Source organism: Diabrotica virgifera, chromosome 5 (genome assembly GCF_917563875.1).
Source record: "Diabrotica virgifera virgifera chromosome 5, PGI_DIABVI_V3a".
Taxonomy (NCBI): Eukaryota; Metazoa; Arthropoda; class Insecta; order Coleoptera; family Chrysomelidae; genus Diabrotica; species Diabrotica virgifera.
Genome location: NC_065447.1, coordinates 134825724 through 134845489, shown reverse-complemented (window position 1 = coordinate 134845489; position 19766 = coordinate 134825724). Strand labels below are relative to the sequence as shown.

Sequence of the window (19766 nt, the reverse complement as noted above, 5' to 3'; positions counted from 1 at the left end):
CCTCAATAAAAACTTGTATCTACATATTGTCAGTCAATAATACCAAACTACTTTATATATATATATATATATATATTTATATATATATATATATATATATATATATATATATTTTAAAATTATAAATAAAATTATATAATAAAGTTTTTGTAGTCAGACGTTCTAAACATGTTTATATTACACAAAAATGCTGGTGATAAATAGCAAGCTAATTTTGTAACGCAAAAGTTATATGTCGGACAAAAAGTTTGGGAAAATCGAAGGAAATAAATAAAAAATCATTTTTTCAGACTGACTTAGTCGCACATTGATAAAGCTATTTTAGTTGTATATTATTATTTATATTCACATACTTGCATTTGTATAATATAGTCCAAGTTATGAAGTAGGGATGGTAAAAACCTACCGGTTTTGACCTAAAACCGTTTTTTTTTACTTCGCAATAACCGGTTTTACCGGTTGTTTTTTTGTCCCGGTTATAACCGGTTTTTTCTTTTTAAAGTAAAAACCGGTTATCAGGTTTTTACGGTGATTAAGATTAGGTTAGGTATTATTTTGGATCCCAATCATAATTATCATTCTTAAGCAATTATTCCAAACAAAACCATAATTCAAATTTTATTTTATAAATACAGAAGCAAACTGAAAGTGCAAACTCACATCAGCCAGAAACAATTAAGTTTTATTATAATATTTCGTTGAAAAGGTATTTGTAATTATAATATTTACATAAGAAATAAGAAGTGATCTGGTTGAAGTAGACGCAAACATCATCTATGTTTCACACTTGACTCTTGACATTGCAAGTGGGCGAATGACTTTTTCTGATTACCAAAAATAATGTTCTGACTATGAACATCGAAGTACCGATTACGAATACGAATCTCCAAGGATTTCCCTACGTTTTCAAAACGATACACCCGTACAGGAAGTATTAAATGAGTTAAAATGTACCTATTATACAAATATACAAACAAATATACAAACGTGTTAAAAGAAATACATGATAATTTTTTTTGATGGTAGTAAAAATAAAAGATAAATTGTATTATCCAATTTATTTTTAAGTAAATTATTTATGTTGATATTATTTTTTTTAAATCCCACTTGAAAGAGTCTGGGAAATGTGAAGTTGAAATGGTTGGGTTAAATTGTATTTTATTGCAATATGTATGATTCAAAGAGTACCCAGTTTTAAATATCTTGGTTGCCATATTACTGAACAACTAGATCCAGATAAAGAGATAAAATGTAGAATCAAGATAGCCCGCACGACATTTTTAAAAATGAGGTCATTCTTCTGTAATGATACCTTGCAACTTCAACTTCGAAAGCGCATGATTAAATGCTACATTTGGTCAGTCCTCTTGTATGGTGTCGAAGCATGGACATTAAAAATATCCACCATTAACCGTTTGGAGGCCTTTGAAATGTGCCTGCACAGACGTATTCTAAAAATACCATGGACGGCTATGCTGACAAATGTGGCAGTCCTTAAGAGAGCAAATGCTACCCGCGAGCTGCTTGATAACATCAAATATAGAAAGATGGCCTATTTTGGACACGTAGTAAGGGGAGACCGGTATAATATTCTTCAACTTATTATGATGGGTAAAATCGAAGGACGCAGAGGAATTGGTAGAAAGCAGGCCTCTTGGTTAAAGAATATCCGGGAGTGGACAGAAATAAAGAAAGCAGAACACCTATTTAGAATAGCTCGAGACAGAGACAGTTTCGCCATGTTAATCGCCAACGTCAAGGGGACTTGATATAATAGGGCACGTTAAGAAGAAGATACAGGGTGTAACAAAAATACAGATCATAAATTAAAGTACGTATTCTGGGACCAAAATTAGTTCGAATTAACCTAACTTACCTTAGTACAAATATGCACATAAAAAAAGTTACAGTTCTTTGAAGTTACAAAATGAAAATCGAATTTCTCGAATATATCGAAAACTATTAGAGGTTTTTTATTTAAAATGGACATGTGGCATTCTTATGGCAAAAACATCTTGAAGAAAAATTATAGTGAAATTTGTGCACCCCCTAAAAATTTTAAGGGGTTTTATTCCCTTAAACCCCCCAAACTTTTGTGTACGTGCTAATTAAATTATTATTGTGGTACCATTAGTTAAATTCAGTATTTTCAAAACTTTTTGCCTCTTAGTATTTTTTCGATAAGGCAGTTTTTATCGAGATGCGGCTTCTTTTTAAATATGTTTACATAAAAAATTTATGGGGGTTTTGTGCCTTGAAACCCCCCAAATGTTTGTGTAAGTTCCAATTAAAGTATTACTGCGGTACCATTAGTTAAACACAGTGTTTTTAAAACTTTTTTGCTTTTTTGTAATTTTTTCGATAAGGCATCTTTTATCGAGATGTGGCTTCTTTTTTAACATGGTTCAAAGTATACCTAAAAATGTAAATCATAAATAAATTTTCATATTATTACCAAGTCTCCATAATCGTACTTAACCATATACAAATATGTGGTGGATTTGACAAATATTCAAAATATCTCGATAAAAACTGACTTTTCAAAAAACTACTAAGACGCAAAAAGTTTTTAAAATACTGTGTCTAACTAATGGTATTACAATAATAATTAAATTGGAACGTACACAAAAGTTTGGAGGGGGGGGGGGGGTTTAAAGGAACAAAACCCCTATAAAATTTTTAAGGGGTGTCAAATTTCACTATAATTTTTTCTTAAGATGCTACTGCCATAAGAATGCCACATGTCCATTTTCAATAAAAAATCTCTAATAGTTTTCGATATTATATTGGAAATAATCAATTTTAACTTGGTAACTTCAAAGGGCTGTAACTTTTTTTATGTGCATATTTGTACTAAGGTAAGTTAGGTTCAGTTGAACTATTTTTGGTCCCAGAATATGTGATTAAATTTATGACCTGTATTTTTATTACACCCAGTATATTAATCTTACGCTATATTATATATTTAATAATAATCAATAAATATATAATAATAATAAAATAATAAATAAATATAATAATTAATAACATAAAATGGTTTTATTAAAAATTGTGTTTTATTTATATTGATATTGATGTTCTTTCGATAGTACTAATTTTGATCATATTGATAGCGAGTATCGAGTCGAGTGGACTATCGCAAACTAAAGTGCATTGTAAATGTAACATTGTAACCTATTGGATTAAAAAAACCGAAAACCGGTTTTTGCAAAAACCGGTTTTTGGCCGGTTTTAACCGCCATACGCCTGGTTAAACCGTAAGCAAAAAAAAACGGTATAACCGAAAACCGGTGTTTTGTCAAAAACCGCCATGAAGCTTAAAATAGGACAAAACCTCGCAATTTTTAGAGAATGGATCGATTTGCTTGAAAATTTGAGAATAAGTAGTGGATAGTCCAAGAATCAAAATGTATATCATAACAAAAGGCGCTTTTACCATGGAGGTGGTTGCCACCCCATCTCGGGGGTGGAAATTTTTATTATATTTTGACCGCAACAGTTGGTAAAAGCATTCATTATAAGCAAAAAACGTTCTATACATTTTTTTGATAAAATTAATAGTTTTCGATTTATTCGCTATCGAAAGTGTTAGTTTTATATCGAAAAGATCAATGTTTTTAATAAGTTTTCTGTAGGGAGTTTAATAGGGAGTTTTTGTTGCTACGTAACGTACGCATCTCCGTATACGTAAAGCAACTAACGTGTCGTAGAGGATGATTGTTAAAATAGGTAGTTTTTGTAACTGCCTTAACGTAACGTAAAGCAAATCGTAAAGTCACTTTTAAATTCCGTTGACATTCAAAAAAATAAAACAATGTTCACACAATATACAATTAATATACAAATGTAAAAAAAGATAAATGAATAATGAAATTGTATGGTTTTAATTGCTTCTATTTAAATATAAAAATATTATTTTTCCTTAGGTTAAAATTTTTTTATTTTTGTTTATACCTACTTTTTAGTTGTAAATTATTGTATACCTACATCAGAATTCCAGTAGGTATAATGTAAATAGTGTGGTAATATTTATTTGAAAATTTTACTGAAACTAGGTCATTTGTTTATCTAGTTATTAATTGTGGTGATCACTGTATTTCTTAAATTAATACAAGATTTGTTTGTTTTGCTTTATTAATAGACAACTTAAAAACAATAAAATTTTAAATCTATTATGAAGTTCCAATTTCCAATTACAAACAGAATAATTTTACTCAAATAGACTAAACCAATAACCAATATAACCTTAAAATGTTTATTAGGGAATCCATCGACCTGTCAAAGTTAAATCACGTGATCTTTGGTTGGCACACAAAACTGTTCTTAACCTAAACTCAATGTAATTATTGATTTCTCTTATTTGTTTTTTGTCGTGATTTTGAGGTAGTATAGTATTTAAAGACATTCATTAGATTAATTATTTTATAAACTTTACGTTTTTGGTGATTTTGAGTGCTGACAACATGCCTGTGACTTGTATATTAGTGAACTGTGGAAGTCCAACTGATCGGGATAATGTTAATTTTAATTTGTTTTTTGTCCTGATTTTGAGCTAATATAGTATTTAAAGACATTCATTAGATTAATTATTTTATAAACTTTACGTTCTTGGTGGTTTTGAGTGCTGAAAACATGCCTGTCACTTGTATAATAGTGAACTGTGCAAGTCCAACTGATCAGAATAACGTTAATTTTAATTTGTTTTTTGTCGTGATTTTGAGCTTAATATAGTATTTAAAGACATTCATTAGATTAATTATTTTATAAACTTTACATTTTTGGTGATTTTGAGTGCTGACAACATGCCTGTGACTTGTATAGTAGTGAACTGTGGAAGTCCAACTGATCAGAATAATGTTAATTTTAATTTGTTTTTTGTCGTGATTTTGAGCTTAATATAGTATTTAAAGACATTCATTAGATTGATTATTTTATAAACTTTTCGCTTGTGGTGATTTTAGGTGCTGAAAACATGCCTGTAATCTGTATAGTAGTGAACTGTGGAAGTCGAGCTGATCGGATAATGTTAATTTTTTTCGTGTTCCCTCTATAGGGCTTTTCATTCACAGTCATTTGTTTTGAGCTTCTGTCATATGTCGTATAATCCGTGTATAGTAATATTATACACGGATTATACAACATCTGACAGAAGCTCGAAACAAATGACAATCGATGAAAAGCCGTATTAGAAACTCATTTATGTTTCCTCACCTAACTAAATTGTCAAATAACAGGACGCACTCATGCTAGGAATTATGGTTTTTATTAATATTATTACAATTATTTATATGTGACACTAACGTAACTAGTGACATTCATTTTTAGACCAATGTGACAAACTTTATTAATAGTACTAAATTTTAACATTTATCCCCTATTTTGTTAAAACAATATTATTTTGTTTTTCATTCTATTCAAAATAAATGCAGTTTTGACAGGGAATTTGTTTTGTTATTTATTTATTCCATATAGACCTGGATCCCGCGTACCAAAAAAAAGTTGATTAATAACAAGCTGAAAATTTATTAATAGCTTAATGGTGTCTAGTCCGACAAACTTTGACGTACGGGAACACTGGAAGTTTTAACTGTGGAACAGGTTAAAAATTTGGAACGTCAAATTACGAAAATGTTTATGTAATTTGTCAGATAAAACTTCCAATTGATTTGCTACCAATTCATTAAACTCTCATGCAAAAACCAGACTGGTGAAAAAATCACCAACTGGGCATTTTAATGAGTAGAACACGAAGACCATGTCAAACTACAGGAATCATGTTGGTTAGTAATAGCAGTCTGATTTTTGCATGAGAATTTAATGAAAGGATAACAGATCAATTGGATGTTCTGTCCGACAAAATATATGGGATGTTTTTGTAATCTGATGTTCCAAATCTGAGTTTCCAAACTGTTTCACAATTAAAACTACCCCTGTTCCAGTGTCACAATACATCAAAGTTTGTCCAACTGGACACCGTTAAGCTATTAACAAATTTTCAGCTTGCTATTAATCAATTTTTTTGGTACACGGGATCCAGACCTAATAGGTTTGTTCATAGTACGACACCAACGATTAGCAACTGCTGCCAACCATCAGATGCATGAGCAGTTAACAGTTAGCGTTGTGCAGTTAATAGTTAGCATTCATAGACTACGAATGCACATGTGTCTGATGGTTGGCAAGAGTTGCTGATCGTTCTACGAACAAACCTATCAGTAAGCACAATTTGTGATATCCATGGGTAGTTACTAACAGAAAGAGGCAGGATTCGATTTTTAAAACATTTATTTTAGAGTCAAAACATAGTCATACCTTAAACGATAAATGTATATTATCATTACAAGTTGATACTAATTACAAAAATAAATACACATTTAAAAGACCAATACATAATTACTCATGATGAAGAAGTACATTATAATTAAAAATGAATAACCATTTTCATATGGCTGCAACACAATGCCAAAGCCATCTTATATTTCAATTCGTTTAGTGAGCGCAACAAGCACTCTGACCGAACAGTTTCAAAACTCATTAGTTTTTCATCAGAGAATGCATATGTTGCTATCTCCAAACCATGTAGCTGTAACATATGTACATACATTGGGTTCTTCTTCGTCTGTCTTGCCCTGAGCATACTAAGCTAAACATAGGATTGCTGCAATATGGCTGCAGACTTCACTATTACCGGCCATACGCATACAATGTGAATTTGCTATGTCATCAGAACTGGCTATCACCCCACCCAAGCATTTAGTCGTTTAGCATTAGATTTTTGGAAATGCTTCACCTAAAAAAAATATTTTATTTTTTTGGAAATTCTTCAACTACAAAAATTTATTTTTATTAGAGTATTTGCGTTCTTTACAATGATTGAGAATATTTTATTTAAAATCGGACATTCATATAATATAATTTTAGAACAATCATGACAGTAATTCAAATATATGGCAGTAATAAATCATTTTCAGAGAATTATGGAGTTCGCAGTTTACAGATTAGGACGATGATATGTCTGGTTTCATACAGATATATAAACGTAAATAAATCTAATATTTAAAACCAATTTATCCAAAAGACACTAATACTGTTATCGATATATTTCTTAATGGTGAATAAATAAAATAAAGGCATACCTTTCCGACAATAATATGGAAATCATTAACAATTTTTACTCCATTCAAAACAAATCCAGCTGTAAAATATTTATGTGCCTGAAGGCTTTTGTATGCTTTCATCTGCTGCTTAGAGTAGCAACTGTGACATATCAGACTCCACCAGATATGTATAAATATCTATAATAGTAACTTGATGGACTGCACTTTACTGTAAAATCCAATTCTGACTGAATTGCGTATGGATCTAAATCCCCAATTATTTTCAGCTTCAATAAATATCCAGAACAATAAAAGAAATAATGTTATTGCTTGCAAAATTCATCATTATTGATAAATATCGGGGCAAAATGAACAGTAAAAAAAATTGTTTCGCCTACCTTTCTCGCAACATCTGGAGTTTCCAATAATAATTTCCTTAAATAATCAGTTTGCATTGTGGTAAAGTTTATAAAGTTCACAAAAACAGGAAACGAAATCCAAATGAATCCAAAATACGACGATAAACAATGAAAAATCATTGAAAAATAGATGCAAACATAACCTCTTTGTTAGTTTGTGTGCCAACCAGAGGTCACGTGGTTTGGATTGCCTAATAAACGGATAGTACGCTGATGAAATGTTCATTTGGTAGGTAATCGGGCAAGATCCTCGTGTGCATTCGGTGACTTTCGGCTCGATAGGGATGCGTATGAACCTAACGTACCAGCCCGTAACCTTAGGTAATACGTATCGCGATACGGGAGTTCAACCATTAATGCGCAAGCGTATATGTCAAAAAGACGCGTTACGTTTACGTATTTGTGTGCACAAAATCTCCCTAATAACTCAAAAAGTTTTCGTTATATCAAAACAACTTTACTTAACAAAAATGTACCTTTTGAAAAAATAAACAAAACCGTTTTTTTTTTGTTTTCTTTAAAACCAATATAGTAATTGAGCTATACTTTATTATATGTTGGGTCTTCTTCGTCAAATTCTAAATATTGTAGTTTCAAAGTCAAAGGACGGGAAAAGTATGCATTGTTCGAGGATGACTTGTTGAAACTAATTTAAAGTATTTAAAAATATGTATCTCCAGAAATTAAAAAAAAAACTCTCTAGCTAAAAAAATTAAGTGACTTATAATGAAAAGAGTTCCTGAAAAGAGTGACTTATAATGAAAAAATAAAGTCCCTATTTTTTCACCAAAAAAGTGATCGTAAACAACCCTCCAATCACCACCCTAATTAAAATTTGTCATTGACCTGATTTGGTTTTCTTGATTTATGTATTGTTAATAGGTTCTAGAAGTGTGATCAACTTAGAATGATTAGTTTAAAAAAAAATGGAGTTAAAAGCGACTAACGAGTTTTTGTAGTTTGGTAAAAAATACCCTTGTCTTCAGAATAGAAAGATTAGCATCACAGATACGAAACATTATTTTTCTACGGCCGTGCTAAAAGAGCCACTTTCACGCACGCATTTCGTTTCCGAAAGTTGCACTTTCCCGCACGGCGTGTATGAAAATAAATTTTTCCGCACGGCGTGCGGGAAAGTAAAATACCTTGTAATATGGCATTATAATATATTATACAGTCGAACCCGCTTATTAGAATCCCTGTTATAGGAATATCCCGGTTTATGGAATATAAATTCGAGTTCCCGAAACGTTTCTATTTACTCCTTAATAAATTTATCCTTTTATTGGAATAAGGTTCTAATTAGATAATACCGCTTATTAGCATATTTTGCAGGTCAACGACTATTTTTTTTTACAATTTTACTAAAAATTTAAATTATGTTTGGTTATTATGGTCAGTCGTCAAGGATTATGGATTAGATATTATTAGGGTAATAAATATTTATTACTTTGTTACGAGTACCAATTCGATTTTTAGCCGACAAATGCATGGGTCATAAAGTAATTTTTATTTGTCTACACAAAGGCACTGTTGCCTGCTATAAAATTGTTAGAAGCAGTTTATTTAGAATTCACCCAGAGAGGCTTATGGCTTTGTTAAATTCAATTCATCCATTTCTTACCGCCAATAAAAGTTCCATTCAACCAATGGATTAAGGATGACCGCACGGATTAACAACAAAAAGCTATAATTACTGATAATTTCTCAAGAAAAAATAAGTAATTTTGTTATATGCATTTTAATAAGAAAATATTTACATATCTACATATTGCATACATTTTATATTAATTACCTACTGCTACTGTATTCATTCACATATATAATATAATGTAATTTGGTATTTAACACATACATAGATAAGTATTAGTTACACTACTGTATTATTGACGTAAAAAGACCTAAAACCATTTACATAATATACTGATTATGTAGGTGTACATATATGATATACATATTGGCATAGTATGTAAAACTACACATTGGCATAGTATGTAAATAATATTATTACGTATATTCGGTACACTTATTTCGACTAGCCACCAATGATCGGTTATTAGAATATCCCGGTTATAAGAATATTTTTGCCTGGTACAAAGGCTATTCCAATAAGCGGGTTCGACTGTAATACATGCAATAAACTAATATTTAGATATTATTTACTAATTTTTTTCAAATTTGTCTTATTGTGTTCATGTGCGATTTCATTAATGAAATTAGCGCGATTATTTCATTCATGGGAGATTCTGACCAATAGAAAGCTACAGCAATCTGAATTAAATCGATAATTTTTGATAATTGCCCGTTGTTAAGTATATTACGTCAGATGCCCTTCGTTGCTACGAAAAAATACATTCAGTGACATTAATGGCAATTAATGTTTTAAAAATTATAAAAGTGATGAGTTTCAATCGTCAAATATTTATAAAAACTTTGTGTTTAATTGTACTAATTTGTACTTACATAAATAAATTACAATAAAATTTTGGTTTTGAACAGTTTTATTTATGAAATAATCGCAACAAATTGCACTCGAACTCTAAAATTAATATAGAATTTTAGAGGTCTTGTGCAATTACTACTGATTATTTCATTCATAGGAGATTCTGACCAATAGAAAGCTACAGAAATCTGAATTAAATCGATAATTTTTGATAATCTCCCGTCGTTAAGTATATTACGTCAGATGCCCTTCGTTGCTACGAAAAAATACATTCAGTGACATTAATGACAATTAATGTTTTAAAAATTATAAAAGTGATGACTTTCAATCGTCAAATATTTATAAAAACTGTGTGTTTAATAATATTTACATAAATAAATTACAATAAAATTTTGGTTTTGAACAGTTTTATTCATGAAATAATCGCAACAAATTGCACTCGACCTCTGAAATTAATATAGAATTTTTGCTCTCGTGACCTTTGACATAATTTCACTCGCCTTCAGCTCGTGAAATTAAAACTGTCAAAGTGTCACTCGGGAAAAATTCAATAATTTCAGAGCTCTTGTGCAATTACTACTGATAATTTGATGAAATAAAATTATTTTGACATAATATTTAAAAGTCAGATCAGTAGACAATTACAATGGTTTTGAATCGTCGTCATGGAAACCAATATCGACGTCGTGGTAACCCATTATATTGTAAGTTTGGTTTTGACAACCTTGTCAAAGAATTAATTTGTGTATTTTCACTTCTAAATAAATATTGATGTAACTATATTTTTTGTGGCTTTTTTCCAAACGTACGGCCCTAGAAAAAATATTGTTCCTAACTCATGCGGAAAGTGTCTTCCCTGGACTCGACTGCTTGCCCGAACTCCGCTATCGCGTCGTTCGGGTCAACGGCAGTCTCGTGCGTGAAAGTATCACTTTCCGCACTAGTTAGGAATATAACTATTAAATATGAAATTGTAGCTTATTTAATTTACAAGAACTTGGTTTGAAAAAATTTTTTTACGGTGAAAATTGAGTGAGCTATTGACAATTAAAACTTATAATATCATGCAAAAACCACCTTTACCAACTCTTTCAATGCCACCTCTTTTTGTGACAGATAATTTTAAAAAGATTTAATATTAACATCCTTATAGCGCTTATAGTTCTTATAAAAACCTACAAAACTCTTTTTTAACGAACTTTCTAAGATAAAAAAAAATTAACGTTTAAAAAATCAATATATTTTTATGAAAAAAAAAGGAGAAATCCAATTGGAAGCATAATAATGTAAGTTAGAGGTGTTTTTAGTCATTGGCCTTATTTATTTTTCTTTCTTTATGTATTATTAATAGATTCTAGAATTTGACTGGCTTAGAATCATTAGTTTTAAATAAACTGAAGTTTAAAGCGAATAACGAATGTTTGCAATTTGGTAAAAATGCCATTTTCTTCATAATAGAAAGCTGAGCATCAGAGATACGAAAAAATTTTTAATTATGAAATTGTAGGTAATTTAATTCCCAAGAACTTGGTTTGATAAAATTTGTTCTACGGCAAAAATTGAGTGAATCGTAAATGAGTATACCATCGTAAAACATTGATTTTTTAGATATAAAACTAATACTTTCGATAGCGAATAAATCAAAAACTATTAATTTTATCAAAAAAATGTATAGAACATTTTTTGCTTAGAATGAATGTTTTTATTAATTTTTGCGGTCAAAATATAAAAAATTTCCACCCCCGAGATGGGGTGGCAACCATCCCCATGGTAAAAGCGCCTGTCGGCATCATATAGATTTTCAAGCAAATTGATCCATTCTGACACTCCAAAAACAGTAAGGTAAGTCTCAATGCATGTATATATTGCAAAAAAATTATTTTTTTGGGTGGAATTTGTTTTAAATATTCTCAAAATGAAAATAAAATATGTCACAGAACATGTGAAATCAATCTCTTAGGCCGTCCGCACATGGGGCGACGCTCGAACTACTCGACTCGATTCCAGTCGTGTAGGTCTCTCCCCGCCAGTCAAGTTCCTTCGTTGTGGCATTGAGCTCCGTACACGGAGCGTTTAGGATTGCAAATCTCCTCGTCTTGTACGACTGTCGTCCCTTGCGATCCGTAGTGCACGAGAAAGTTCGAGTGAGACGCACGTTTCCAGTCATATAGGTATTTTATTTTATTTGTTTCCTTCTTTTTGTGTTGTTTTTTTGCGCTTGATTAAATTTTAGTTTTATTTAAAGATCGGTGCATGTTATGTATGTTAATTGTAGTACTACCTACTAGCTTTGTGGAAATATATTGTTTGTAACATAAAATTTTGAAAACATTGAACTTTTGTTTCTAGGTGTTTATTATAAAATTCGTTGGGGAAGTAGAAAAATACCCTCAATTAATTGTAGAACACTTATTGTATACAAATTATACTAAAAATGTAACAATATCGTACTTTTTACAGATCGAAATAGTCGTTTTGGTTAATATATAAAAAATGCGTTCTTCCTGGTTGGAAGATGTGAGCAAATTGAATCGACAAAAGTGTGCGGAGAGCAATCGCTTGTGCCGCAGGGTTCGTACAAGACGAGCAAGACGAGCTAACACGTGTTTTCTAATTATAGACCGGTCTAGTTAGACTCAAAAATAGGAGTGAGCCTACAATAATTACCATCAAGCTGAAAATTGGCAGGATTGTTCAAAATACCATCATAAATGAAATCTAAAAAGTCCTCATAAATCCGACCCCTGCTAAAAAATTTACGTGGGGTCAAAGGTCACCAAATATGGTTTTTAGCGATTTTCAGCGAAACGGCAAGTTTTATCGTAAAATTAGCTCTAACAAAAAATATAGGTTAGATAATTATCTATAAAAAATATCTTAATAGTTTTTTTCCTAAGAGCCACTGTTTTTGAGATACAACGATTCAAAGAGTTGAAAGACTTGTAATCGTCATAATATAATATGTATTAGTACACCAGGTATACTTATACATCACTGAAGCTTTAATAGAAGTAAACATAATATTCTATCGGTCAACTTAACTAATATTACACATAATAATATAAGATAATAAATATGATAATGTTTCTACTATACAGCTTGCGGTCTACCGAGGGATGCAATGTATAAGCTGTATTATATTACAGTGCCAACAAAAAAATCTTTACAAAGTGAATGTAACGCGAAAATAATAAGAATTATTTGAATTTTACGGCTTAATCCCAACAAAAATAGTAAATTGATATGACAAAGTATTACCTTACAATAATACTTTTTATTAATGCGCCTTAGTTCAATTTGCAAAGATGGGTTTTGTCGGAATAAACACGTTCGTCGGCTAATCTAATCACCCTACCTATTATTTTTTCAGAAGGGTTTGAACATAATAATGAAAGACAACTTTATTTGATGGCTATAATGATTTTACGAGAAATATTAGAGCTGCAGAACAACGTCGTAGAACTTCAGCAACATCTTCATCTTCTAATATTTTATTTGATCAATCTATGACAGTATCTACCACTCAACAGAAATTTCTTGAAAATACTCACAACAAATCTCGGTTCATTTCAATGCTGAAAGCTAAGTTTATTGCTGAAAATATATCGGTAAAACAAGCTAATAATGATGCTGACGTAATGATAATTGAAACAGCCATAGAGCAATTATTCAACTTAACAAATACAACTATTGTTGTAGGTGAAGATGTAGACTTGCTCGTATTACTCACTGGTAGAACTCCAATCGAAAAAACTATCTTTTTTTTAAAACCTGGAAAAGCTCAAAACCAATCGGAAATATATTCATCGAAAAGTTTATCTTCTTTTGCAAAATGTTAAAATCATATACTATTTTTACACGCAATAACTGGCTGTGATACGACATCTGCATTTTTCAGGAGGGGTTAAACGACTGTTTTTAAAATGTCTGAAAAACAAGATTTAATTGACTGTGCTGAAGTTTAAAAAAAAAACTAATTCAACTCCACAAGAAGTTATTTCCAACGGAATTAGCTTTTTCTCTCTATGTATGGAGCGCCTAAGAAAACTACGTGCTTGATAAGTTTCGAAAAGTACTCGAAACAAAAAACAAGTGCAGTTATCTTGTCTTCCTCTAACCTCAGCGGCTGCTCATCAACATCTTTGTCGGGTATATTACCAAGTTCAAGTGTGGCTTGGTTATCAGCTAGATCCAAAAGACTGGGGTTGGAAATTAGTCGACAGTTCATTAGAACCAATTCAAACTTTACTCCCCCCTGCGCCGGAAAAACTCCTGAACACAATTTTTTGCAACTGTAAAAAGGGATGTAGCGCTAAATGTGGTTGCAAAAAAGTTGGACTGTTTTGTTCGGTAGCATGCACTAATTGTCGAAACCGGTCGTGCTCCAATGTTGAATCACCAACAATTGAGGATTCATTTGATTCTATCGAGGAGCCATGCGATGTGTGATTATTGGGACAATTTACTTGCACCCAGGATGAACAAGAAGAAGAAGAACAAGAACAAGATGAAAAAGAAGAAGAAGAAGAACTAGAAGATGAAGAAGAGGAAAAAGAACAATGAGAAGAAGAAAAAGGGAAGCAGAAGTAGTAGAAAATTATGAACCAGTTTGATAAATTTCCCTTTTTTTTAATTTATACCGCTTTATATAACTTTTATCATTTTTAACCCTTGCCAATATCAATTATTAAATAGCTTTAAATTAAACAGAATCATAACAGATCCGTGGAATAGGCCTACTGGGGAAACCACGTTAAAAAAAAACGCGTTAAGTACACTACCTCAAAGGTGGTGTGAAAACGTGTGCGCATATTATGACGATTACCACTTTTTGAATCGTTATATCTCAAAAACGGTGGCTCTCAGGAAAAAAAGTAATAAGGCATTTTTTATAGATAATTATCTAATCTACATTTTTTGTTAGAACTAATTTTACGATAAAACTTACCGTTTCGCTGAAAATCGCTAAAAACCATATTTGGTTACCTTTGACCCCGCGTAAAATTTTTAGCAGGGGTCGGATTTATAAGGACTTTTTAGATTTCATTTATGATGATATTTTGAACAATCCTGCCAATTTTCAGCTTGATGGTAATTTTTATAGCCTCGGATGCGTAAGTTGACCGGAGTATTAGGCGCATTAGAAAGTATGGAAAATTTCCTCCAAAAAACATTGTTTACATTTTTTCCACAATCAAATCTTAACACGTTGAAAAATGTGAAGAGTGTAAAAATTCGGTGTTTATAAGCATATACGTAAATATGACATATTTATGCTTAGAAGTATGTATACGTGGAAGGCTGCATTTGTCTGTGTGACACGTTGTGCTCTATACTCGATATTATAGAAAGTATGTAGGTAAATAGTATTTGAAAGTACATAGTAGTCTCTGACTTTCTGTTTGCTCGTGTGTTGGAAATTAAAATTAATATTAACTATGGAGTGTTTTTGTGTCTATTTTTGAGTGTGAACACTTTAAATTTTAAGCCACCAAATGAAAAAGTGAAACAATTCAACGGAACATGTTTGAGTAACATTTTACAAAGTTCGTAAAATACTTGGTCATCAATTCAATGAGGTTCAGTTGCCACATAAAATTGTGAAAATTCTATTGGATATCAATCTTCGTGCTATAATGCTTTTTGAGTTAAAAAGGGCTTGATTGAAGAAGGGTACCTAAATAAATTATTTATTAAAATTGTACCTATATCGTAATTTTTCTCAAATTTCTACAAATGAAATATATAATGTAATATGTCACATGGCTAGAAATAATTTGCTGCCAAAATAAATTGATTAGTTTAAATTTGAAGTTACGATTGCAATTTATTATGAATTATTGTCAAAAGTGACAGTTTTTGGTCTCTTTAGCTTCGACTTAAATTGCAATACATTCATAGACATATGATTAAGGGAGACAGGGAATACAGAGCAAAAAGTCGACCGGTGGTCTATTTACCTCTTTTAACCAAGCGATCCCGCGCATGTGACAGACAAAGATGGCTAGACCACTCAATCCATAATATTGGCGTTACACCTTGATGCACAGAGCGACCCACAGTTTGCCTAAGCTACTAGTGTACTAGTTAGAATGTTTTACAGTGAGATACCTAAATGATGTTGAGATAAATCGAAAGATATTGATTGTTATTGATTGTAGGTACTTTTGACATAGAATAATCGCCCGTTATTAAAATTTAAAAATTATTTTTTTAAATTGTCCGACTACGAAATCTACCGTTTATTTTTTCCGGCAACAGTCAATCTGTGTAAGGAATAATTAATTAAATTTCGTTTTTTTCGGAAAGCTATTTAACACCAGCATTTTTGTGTATATCTTACATGTTTAGAATGTCGGACTACGAAAACTTCCCATTAATTTTGTCGGAGAGAACTTCGAATTGATTTTTTAACCTTTCAATAAACTCTCATGCAAAAATCAGACTGCTATTTATCACCAACATAATTCCTGTGATGTGACATGTTCTACGTGTCGGACTCGTTAAAATGCCCAACTTTTTTTCGGACAAACACTTTTTTAAATATTATAATATAACGTTGGCTATTCAATAAACTTAAAAACAACTTGCTATTTTTCACACTCATAAACTTGTCAGGAAAGGAAGACACGTTTATCGTGCTCTAAAATTAAAACTTTCCCTGTTCCACTGTTCGCATATAACAAAGTTTGTCCGACTAGACACCGTTAAGCTATTAACAAATTTTCAGCTTGCTATTAATCAACTTTTCTTTTTTACGCGGGATCCAGGTCCTTGAACATATGAAAATTTGTATGGAGAAAAAGAACCGATAGAAGAAGGTAATGGTTCAAAGTATTATCATTCTGTTGTTTATAATTTCGTCGCAAATTCTGGTCAACTTTGACCACTTGTTTATTTACGGAGATATTCTATTAGTTGCTGAGGCGCTTTAATAATCCTGTAAAGCAGAGGTTCTCAATCTGTGGTATTACATGTACCACTGGTGGTACATGTCATTATTGGCGGTGGTACACAAAACACAGAAAAAATTAAAATAGTAGTATGTACCTAGTAAGTATTGATAATACAATTTAAAAATATAGGTGGTACCAAAAATAATAAAAATAACTGTAGGTGATACATCACTCAAAATGGTTGAGAACCGCTGCTGTAAAGTGTATTACATACAGGGTGGGGCATTAGTTTGTCGTTTGTCGTAAGAGATGCGAAAAAAAGTTATTTAGATAAAAGTTAGGGTACAGATAGGACCATCACATAAAAATATTTTTGAATATACAGGGTCACCCGTATTAACAGGGTGACACAAATTTATGTTTTTTTTTTAAATAGAACATCCTGTATATTTTTACATTTTTAGATTCTACTTGATGCCTTCTTTCAAAAAATATAGGGTTTTGTAATAATATACGAGGTAGTTTAAAAGATACTTATGTTTTTTTGTTAATTTCGTAACAACATTCACACCCTGTAGAATTGTAGTGATTTGAAATCAAAATTTTCTATTTATGTTCAAACGATTTTTAATATAGTCTACAATTCTTAAACATTATTAATATAGCGAAACTTTTAATTTTTGTATACAGGGTTGGTCGAAACTCAGAATGAGTATTTTCTGAGTTTTCTTAAATGGAACACCCTGTATTTTAGTATTGTAATAAAATGATATTTTATGGTACTTTTTTATTTCTTAAGCAATCCGTATAAGTAAGTGCTTTAATTTGTGAGTTATACGTGATTCTTTAGGCCAAACATTAATTGCAACACAAATTACCTGTAATTGTATTAGGCAGCCGTGAAAATATTCAATCAAAAATATTTTTTAGAAAAAAAAAGACATACATATTAATCTAGACTGATCCTTAACTTATTAATATTGGATGAGATATCAAAACACATAAGTAGTTAAGATTGTTGGTGCGTAAAATATTCATAAACACATACAATATTCTACTTAGTGGGTTATGACACTAATTTTGCATAAACATTTGACATAATACTATTTTTATGATTCTAGTTGCTTTGTTACCATTACTAGTATGAATTTTTCTAATGAGTAACTGATTAATATATTTTTTGTGCTAGAACTGTATAACAAAAATAACAAAAACGTGCTACTAGCAATAATAATTTATCTTCAGAAATTCCCTGATAAACGACAACCAAGAAGAGAAACTTTTGAAAGTTTGCTAGAACGGTTTCAACGGACTGGACACTTAGATTACAAGAAAAAACTGATTTTGACCCAACAAAAACTCTATTGTAAATGAATAAAATGAATTTAATGTAATCCTTAGTGTCACCGTGGATCTGCATATTAGTACGACCGTTCTCATAATCTAAGTGTCTGTTGAAGGAACGGGTTTAGTATAGATACTTTTAAAAGTTTCTCTTCTTGGTTGTCGTCTATCAGGTAATTGCTGATGATAAATTCTTATTACAGTGTAATACCGATAAGTCGGCCTCCGATAACCCGGACCGATTTTCATCAGACAAAATTGACAAAACAAACTTTTTTTTCACTTTGACCGAGTTTTTTACCAAGAAATAAACAATACTGTATACAACTGTACGTAATTTAGATGTACTGTGTATATGTATTTCATATTTTGGCAATTACATATAATGGAGTTTATCTATAAAGATACCGTCTTTTATTAATTTTTATCGTATTCTCCGGCTAACTCGGATTTTCGATAACCTGGATCGGCTGCGGTTCCGATTAATCCGACTTATTGAGGTTCCACTGTACTAGTAGCACATTTGTGTTATACTCTCCTAGAACAAAAACCATATTAATCAGTTCTTCATTGGAAAACGATGGGAAAAATTCATATTAGTTAATGGTAACAAAGCAATTGGAACTATAAAACTAGTATAGTGTGAAATGTTTAAGCAAATTTAGTGTGATTGCCAACTAGATAGATTATTCTATGTTATTCGTTGCTACGAAATTAACAAAAAAACGTAATAATGTTTTAAACTACTTCGTATAATATTACCTATATTTTATGAAAGAAGGTATCGAGGAGAATCCAATACTGTAAAAATATGCAGGGTGTTCCATTTAAAAAAAAAACATAAGTTTGTATCACCTAGTCAATAAGGGTAGCCCTGTATATTTGAAAATATTTTTATGTTATGTTCCTATCTGTACCCCAACTTTTACCTAAATAACTTTTTTTCGTATCTCTTACGACAAACTAATGCCCCACCCTGTAGGTAAAGTGCCTCAAAAAAAAAACTCTAACAAGAAGTAAAACCACTTCTATGTAAATTGGTATATTTATTAAAACTTAAAAATCCCAATGGATTGAATAAAATATGTCCAATTCAGAACGTTTTCAGACCTATCGGTCCATCATCAGTGAATCTACAATAAAATAAGTAATCCCACCATTAGAATTGAAAGATGGTTGAAAAATTTTTTTAAAAAGCTAAAAATGTGGTTAGATTACTTACGTGCATACTTGCTAAATAGCCCCAGAACCAAACAATGGTTGAATTTAAAATTCGATTTACATTATTTAAAAATAATATTCAACAGGCTAAACGCCGATGTTACAGGATATTGCCTATGGGAACATGGTGAAACCCTACCAAAACCTCAATCAACCATCTTAGGCCAACTTTGACTATAAAGTGACACTAGTGTGTATGGAACTGTTTGAAGTGACATTGACAGTAGAGAAAAAGGTAGTCGATTTTACAATTAATTAACCAATAGGTCATGACCCACAACAAATGATAAAAATTTTTTTTTTTTAATATCTGAAAATGTCTAACATTTTAAATCTATTGGTTATT

At 31.1% G+C, this 19766-nt stretch overlaps 1 long non-coding RNA gene across 1 annotated transcript; it reads right to left on the bottom strand.

Annotated features, from left to right (window-relative positions):
- Positions 1-6267: 6267 nt before the first annotated feature.
- On the bottom strand, positions 6268-7887 carry LOC126884424 (uncharacterized). Its single transcript, XR_007698026.1, has 2 exons — positions 7137-7887; positions 6268-6790 (listed from the first exon to the last, which is right to left on the bottom strand). It is a non-coding gene; the product is annotated as an uncharacterized LOC126884424 (long non-coding RNA).
- Positions 7888-19766: the final 11879 nt, after the last annotated feature.